The sequence below is a fragment of the Brachyhypopomus gauderio genome, chromosome 15 (assembly GCF_052324685.1).
Source record: "Brachyhypopomus gauderio isolate BG-103 chromosome 15, BGAUD_0.2, whole genome shotgun sequence".
NCBI lineage: Eukaryota > Metazoa > Chordata > Actinopteri > Gymnotiformes > Hypopomidae > Brachyhypopomus > Brachyhypopomus gauderio.
Window position 1 is genome coordinate 8,538,541 of NC_135225.1, and position 6,746 is coordinate 8,545,286.

Below are 6,746 nucleotides of genomic sequence, written 5' to 3' on the forward strand. Positions count from 1 at the left end.
TAACTATCCCACACCATGTTGGAACGCGAAGTGGCAGGTGCACATTATGCTGGTAGAGAGAGGTGTTAGGATTAGGGGATCATTGTTTGCGAGGTACATAAATTATGTAAAGGAGCTATCAGAAGTAGCAGCCAGTGGTTGTTGATTAGGACAGCACAGACTAGTCAGGAAATCTGAGCATAAAGATGGAGTGACTGGGGCTGTCATGCCATTGTGTGATGTTGGTTGATCCAGATGGACCCAGTGTTAATTGGTATGCATTAACAGTGCTACTGACGAATCACCTGGGAAGCCAGGATGGACCGGTGGTGTTGTGTAATGCTTGCTAATATGTGGAACTGGCAGCAGTTAGTATTAGGGTTGCAACGGTATGAGATTTTCACGGTATGATAACCGTCTCAGAAAATACCGCGGTATCACGGTTATCACGGTATCACAGTTAGTTTGTATATTATTAAAAGATACACCGACCCTTAAAGAAATTACAAGTTATTTTTGTTCAATTAACTATTTATTGTAGAAACCTGGAACTATTGTATACAAAATGTGTCCTTTAAAAAAATAAGCTGTACACATGTTTATATAAATACTGCAAAATTAGAGAAACCTAAATCATGGATTTCAGTACAATTATTTAAGTTTAAATTATTTAATATCTGATAAACTCAGCCTGGGTCAGTGTCTGATCAACAACTGTTGTAAACGTCCGTTGTACTGCCAAGTTGGAATATAACCAGATACTGCAGGAAGAGAGGATTTATTTCTGACATCATCACAATAGAGATTTCTATTTTAAGGTTTTCACACCGAGTCTGGTTTTAACATATCAAAAACAGGTACGTTAGAATTTGAACGCATGTAAATTAATAGCGTCTTTCACATCCAGTGAAAGCAATGACCATAAAAAGCTAGGTTTATACTTTCACTAGTGACCGTAGCACGCGACTCCGCACAGTTCTTTTGTCTTACGTTAACAAATACGAGCCTCTTTTAATTCCAGGACAAAACATGAGAGAACGTGAAGACGTTAAGATTGGGCGTTTTGGAAATAAACAACCATTAAATAATGTGATGAAAAAGCGAATTATTTCGAGTATATGTATAAATATTTAACTTAATTAAGTTTAAGGTGCTGGGAAATATTGAAACGGACCTTTAAAGTGACGTACAAGTGTTTTAATTCCACCTTTTAAACGTGTATGAATCCTGCAAACGTGACTTTGTTCATTGCGCTGAGGCGCAGCGCGCAAAGTTACAAAATTCGAGAGGTGTACGACCTCGCGAATCGACAGCGCGCGAGACCCTCGCGCACGGGCGGAGCCACCGCGATTACGTCATTTTCGCCACTGATTTTAGTTTAGCTTTTTTTTTTTGTAAAAAAATGTGTTAAGTCTGATGCACTTTCTGCCATTCTCACTGCTGTGTGCTGAGTAGCTGAACCGGAGCGGAGTTGCGCATGCGCGGGTCAGTTTCTCCGCTGGCTTGCTTTTTACCGGTAATAAGCAAACGCACACGGTATGATAACCGTGCATTTTAATACCGTGGTATACCGTGAAACCGGTTACCGCTGCAACCCTAGTTAGTATGCAGTAATGGTGCCAGTGGGGCTGAGTACGGCCTTGGTTGCTGGGAAGGCCAATGTGATTTTTAGGGATTGTGTGTGCTAACGACTGACAGAGTGTGTAAAGCCCATATGGAACTGGCAGCACTGACCTTGTGAGAACAGTGTCAGTGGTCCTGGGTAGGGCCTTAGTCACCAAGGAGGCAACATTGGATTGGCATTTAAAGAGGTGTCGTTTAAAAGTGAACATAAAGGCTGGGATGCCAGATCTCACTGCTGAGCCCACTGGAAGTATTGTGGGCTTAATTCAGTGAAGTGCGCTGCCTTCCTGATGCCCCCCTGAGAAGAGCTTGCGATGTTGCAGTTGCTGGAATGAGGAGAGAAGGCAGGGCCCTATGTGCAGCACTGCAGGACTGGCATAATATATTTTTACATCTTATCCCGTGTATATGTAGCAAAACAGTGATGTTTACATGTCAGTTTGTGGTTTGTGACAGTTGTCAGTTTATGGTCCTATTTGTTTGCATTGCTTATGAAATGATTTTCATCAGGTCCGATATAATATCACATACTGTATATGTAATATGTTCTCCAGTTTCTCGAATGTTCTACAAGTGACTTACTGGACTTTGTTACATCTATAATTACAGCAACAAGGACATTGACATGGTTAATATCTACTGTCTTTCTGAGAAAAGCTTTCTTAATGTGACCTTTCATAATTTCTCAGTAATTCAGGATGTTTTTAAAAGTTGGAATAATGACATTTAGTCTGCATGAAATGGCTCCTAAAACGTTTTACGTCTACGTGAGAACAATTAAGTCTGACAAACAACATGTTGCTGTGTCTTTAATGAATAAATTGTTTAAAAGTCAAGGTGAATGATAGGGGAAAGTAGGTCACCCGGGAGACTAATGCCCTCTTCAACAGAGCCTGAGGAGTTACAGCTCAAAATCTGAAGGTGTCTCAGGTTTGTTCACATGAATGGTGTTCCTGGAAGATTACCACAAAGCAAATATTGAGAGGCACAGGCTGTGTTCGAAATAGATTACTACATACTGGATACTGCATACTGGACTCGGTATATACTGGATACTGCATACTGGTCCTCGTAGTAGTATGCAGTACAGTTTCCAGTATGCGACAAAAGCAAAGCACACTACGGGGTCACGTGAACGTAGCGTTGCATGATGGGATGCAGTACACCACGAAGATAGCTCTGTTTGCGTACTGGAATATTTTGCGGAAGTAGTAGGTCATCCGGGTATGTTTCGCGTACTGGACATTTTCATTTTGGTCACATACTGCATACGACATACTGATTTGGGGCTCGATCAGTATGCCAGTAGTATGTAGTAGACTATTTCGAACACAGCCACAATCTAGCTGTAGACGTTTTGTACTTTGTGATGGTACTAGTATTTTTAAATACCTGTATTTGAACATTTCTGTTACTTCTACTCACATTTCATAAGAAAAATCTTCACATTTTACTCACTATATTTTAAAAAGTGTGTAATTAATGGGCTAATTACATCATATTATTTAGCTATGCTAATTATTTGAAGCGTGCTAGTAGCTAACGTTCCCTATAGCTACTAGCTACTTGGTTTCAATCTTGACAACACTGCAAAGAAGCAGGGTTGCCAACGCATTTTACTGTCTTCACACACCATACATCCGATTTCTCACGCTGAAAAAAATCTAGTTTATTTATCTCCGATCTACATCTATGATTCAGTGAGTTACTAGTTCGCTCTGGCGCCAACCACTGGTGATCGATCGCTTTAGGCGCAGCAGAGACACATATAACATATAACATATAATAATTAATGTGTCCATTTGACCCCCCCCCCCCCCCCCCCCCGCAAATAAACATATAATAATTAATGTGTGCATTTGACACCCCCGCAAATAAACATATAATAATTAATGTGTGCATCTTCTCAGTAACCCCTAGCTAGCCCAATCAGCCCACACCTTCGTAACATGTCTTTAGCATAGAGAATGGTGGGGAATGTTTATATCAATTCTTTGGAATAACTGGCATTCTGTGAATATGACTGGAGTTGCTGGGTCACCATACTGTCTTCAAATTATATCAGGGAATTCAACAGATGTCGGTATCAGTCTATAATTTATAACTCAAAACACAGGGAGAAATGAACCAGAGTAAGAAAAATTATGATGATAAAGAATATAGAATAAAAAGGTTTGTAGAAGAAAATTAGAAATAGTTTAGAAATAAATTTAGAAATAAATTTGTAGGCCCCTCTACAGTAGGTTAAAGATCGATGTTTGCTGATCTATTAGTATATAATGCAGTTCTTTACTGGCAGGTCAAATTCAAACTGGATCAACCTTTTATTATTTTAACAAAAATATCTATAAAAAATATTAATATATACCAGAGGTGGGGACTCGAGTCACATGACTTGGACTCGAGTCATTAATATTAAGACTTTTGACTTGACTTGAAAAAATATTCAGAGACTTAGACTTGACTTGGACTTTTACACCAATAACTTGGGACTTGAATTGGCCTTGAACCTGTTTACTTGCAAAGACTTGATTTTTTTTACCCCAAATCTAAATTTTAAAACGCATATTAATATTTATAAAGTGCGCCCCATTAATTTAATTTCCGTCCTTCTGACGCAGACCAGTCCTCTGCTTTTCCACACTCTGTACGTGTGTGTGCATGAGCTGCAGCACAACCAATCAAATGGGGGGGTTGGCGAACGTAAATTTTTACCGGGCGGGGTGTAAAATGGACACAAGTTAAGTATTATATCGCGATCGATCGATCGCCAGTGGTTGGTGCCAGGGCAAACTAGTAACTCATTGAATCATAGATGTGGATCAGAGGTAAATAAACTAGATTTTTTTTCCGGCGTGAGAAATCGGATGTGTGGCGTGAGAGCGTGTGAAGACGGACAAATGCGTGTGTCTCATGCTCAGCACGTGAGGTTTGGCAACCCTGGGTTCTGTATCTGAACTCGGGGAAGAGAGCCTCTCTCTGTCACCATCATAATATCCAGTTCTATCTCAGCATGGATTGTGTATTTGAAGACATCTACGTCGAGAAAAAAATATATTGACAAAAGTGGAGCGAGTTTTCAGCTATTGGGGACATCATTCTACGGCCTCATCGTGCACAAATGACATACAGACTTTTGGCCAGTTTGGTCTTTTGCAAATGCAATGCAGAATAGTTTACTGAAATGTCTAAAGTTGCAGATTCCTGTTAATTGTTCAGTTATTATATTTTTTTGTCTTGTGTCACTCACACATGTTCTCCAAGAAACCAGATAAGAGAAGAGAGGGAAAAATGCTGTTATGGTTCTTTGTATTTTACTGTGAAAATATCAGCACTTTTTATTTGAACATGGAGTTCTACTTATGACTTTTTCACAGAATATTTATTTCTGGAAAATTGTAGTTTAAAGTATGAATATTTTTGCAGCTAAGTTTAACAAATTGAACTGTGCAATAAAGAGGTGTAATTTTAATTTTTTTTATACTTCGTGTTTTCAGTTGCACATGTTTTATCAAGATTTGAGGAGAATACAGATTTAAATTACAGATTTAAAGATTTTAAAGAACGCATGTCTATTATTTACATTTAAAATATACCTGCAACATTGGTAAAAAAAAAAAAAGACTCGAAAGGACTTGAAATTCCAAGTTTCAGACTTGGGACTTGACTTGACTGTTGCCTGTCTTGACTCGAGACTTGACTTGACTTGAGTGTCTTTGCTTGAGACTTGACTCGGGACTTGAGGATAAAGACTTGGACTTACTTGAGACTTGCAAAACACTGACTTGGTCCCACCTCTGAACTAAATGAAAGCAACATTGAACTTTCATCAGATAAAGACCACAGTGGCCATGTATATATTATCTTTTGGTTTTTTCATTTTCAATCTAATAACGCAAAGGCAAACAAAAACACTGGAGGTATTGTTGCAAAACGTAGGTACCTTTTATTGTGTACATTTGAGGATATCAGTACCTGCAAGGCACGCACCCGACTTCATTATGGGAACATAAACTTTCAAAAAGGTTAACAATAAGAAAAAAATAAAAAATATATATATATATATATTGAAGGGCATTTCCTTTCACAGAAAGGACATTAACTGCAGATAAACAAATTAAAGAGGGAGAAGAGTATATGTGGGCTTTATCTGCAGGCCGAAACCTATTTCAGTCCAGTGACGCTATGCTTGTACAGTGGCTTGTGAGTCTCGTAAGCAAGTGTTCCAAATATATGTAAGTTCAGACTATTTTGATCCCTGCAGAAATGATTGCACCACAAATGTAAATACAATGGAAGGCATTTATCTGTCATTAACGTATGAATTGCAGTTTTAATAACTGAATAAATCATTAAAAACTCAATTCACACAGTTTACATTGACTAGTGTGGTAACTGTTATAAAGTCCATTATAGAAGGAGGGATTCTATATTAATATGAAGTATTATTGGGCTCACAAGGCCATTGGGACAGACCTGTTGTACTATTGTGGGTGCAGTCTTATTTAAAAGAATGCCCATGCATGTGAGACAGCTATCCACATACATAAGAACATCTGAAAGAGCTGCTGATTTCACCACAGAAACAAAAAACGTTAAACAGATGTCTAGGCTCTTTTTCTAAGCAAGGAGAAGGGAACATGTGTGCATTTAATGAACAACACCAAGTGTCAGTTTTTGTCTGAAGATTATGCATTTCTCACAAGGTTCAAACCAATAATGGAAAAATCTTCATTAGTTATTACCATATTGATATGTTACTGAATAATCACTGAGAATAATCACACGTACACACCCACACACACACATACAGGTAAAGTGGGAGATATGTTTTCTAATACTGACATCCATTCAAGAATAATACTGACATGGCACTCTAAGACCAAGCAAAAATACATGGCTCCCACTCTTATAAGCATTCATGCAAAACCTGTTCATAAGTTCTCAACAAAACACCAAGTTACAAGTTCCAGTTTGTATAACAATTTACAAAGAAATGTAACCAACACTTGATGAGCAAAAGCAAATTGCCTTAAAAGGAAAAACACAGATTACCAGGAAAAGTTTCATTTGGGTATTTCTGAATCGGGTTGTAAGACGTCTATGATCATGTAATTCCTCCCCATCCTCTCCAATCCTACAAT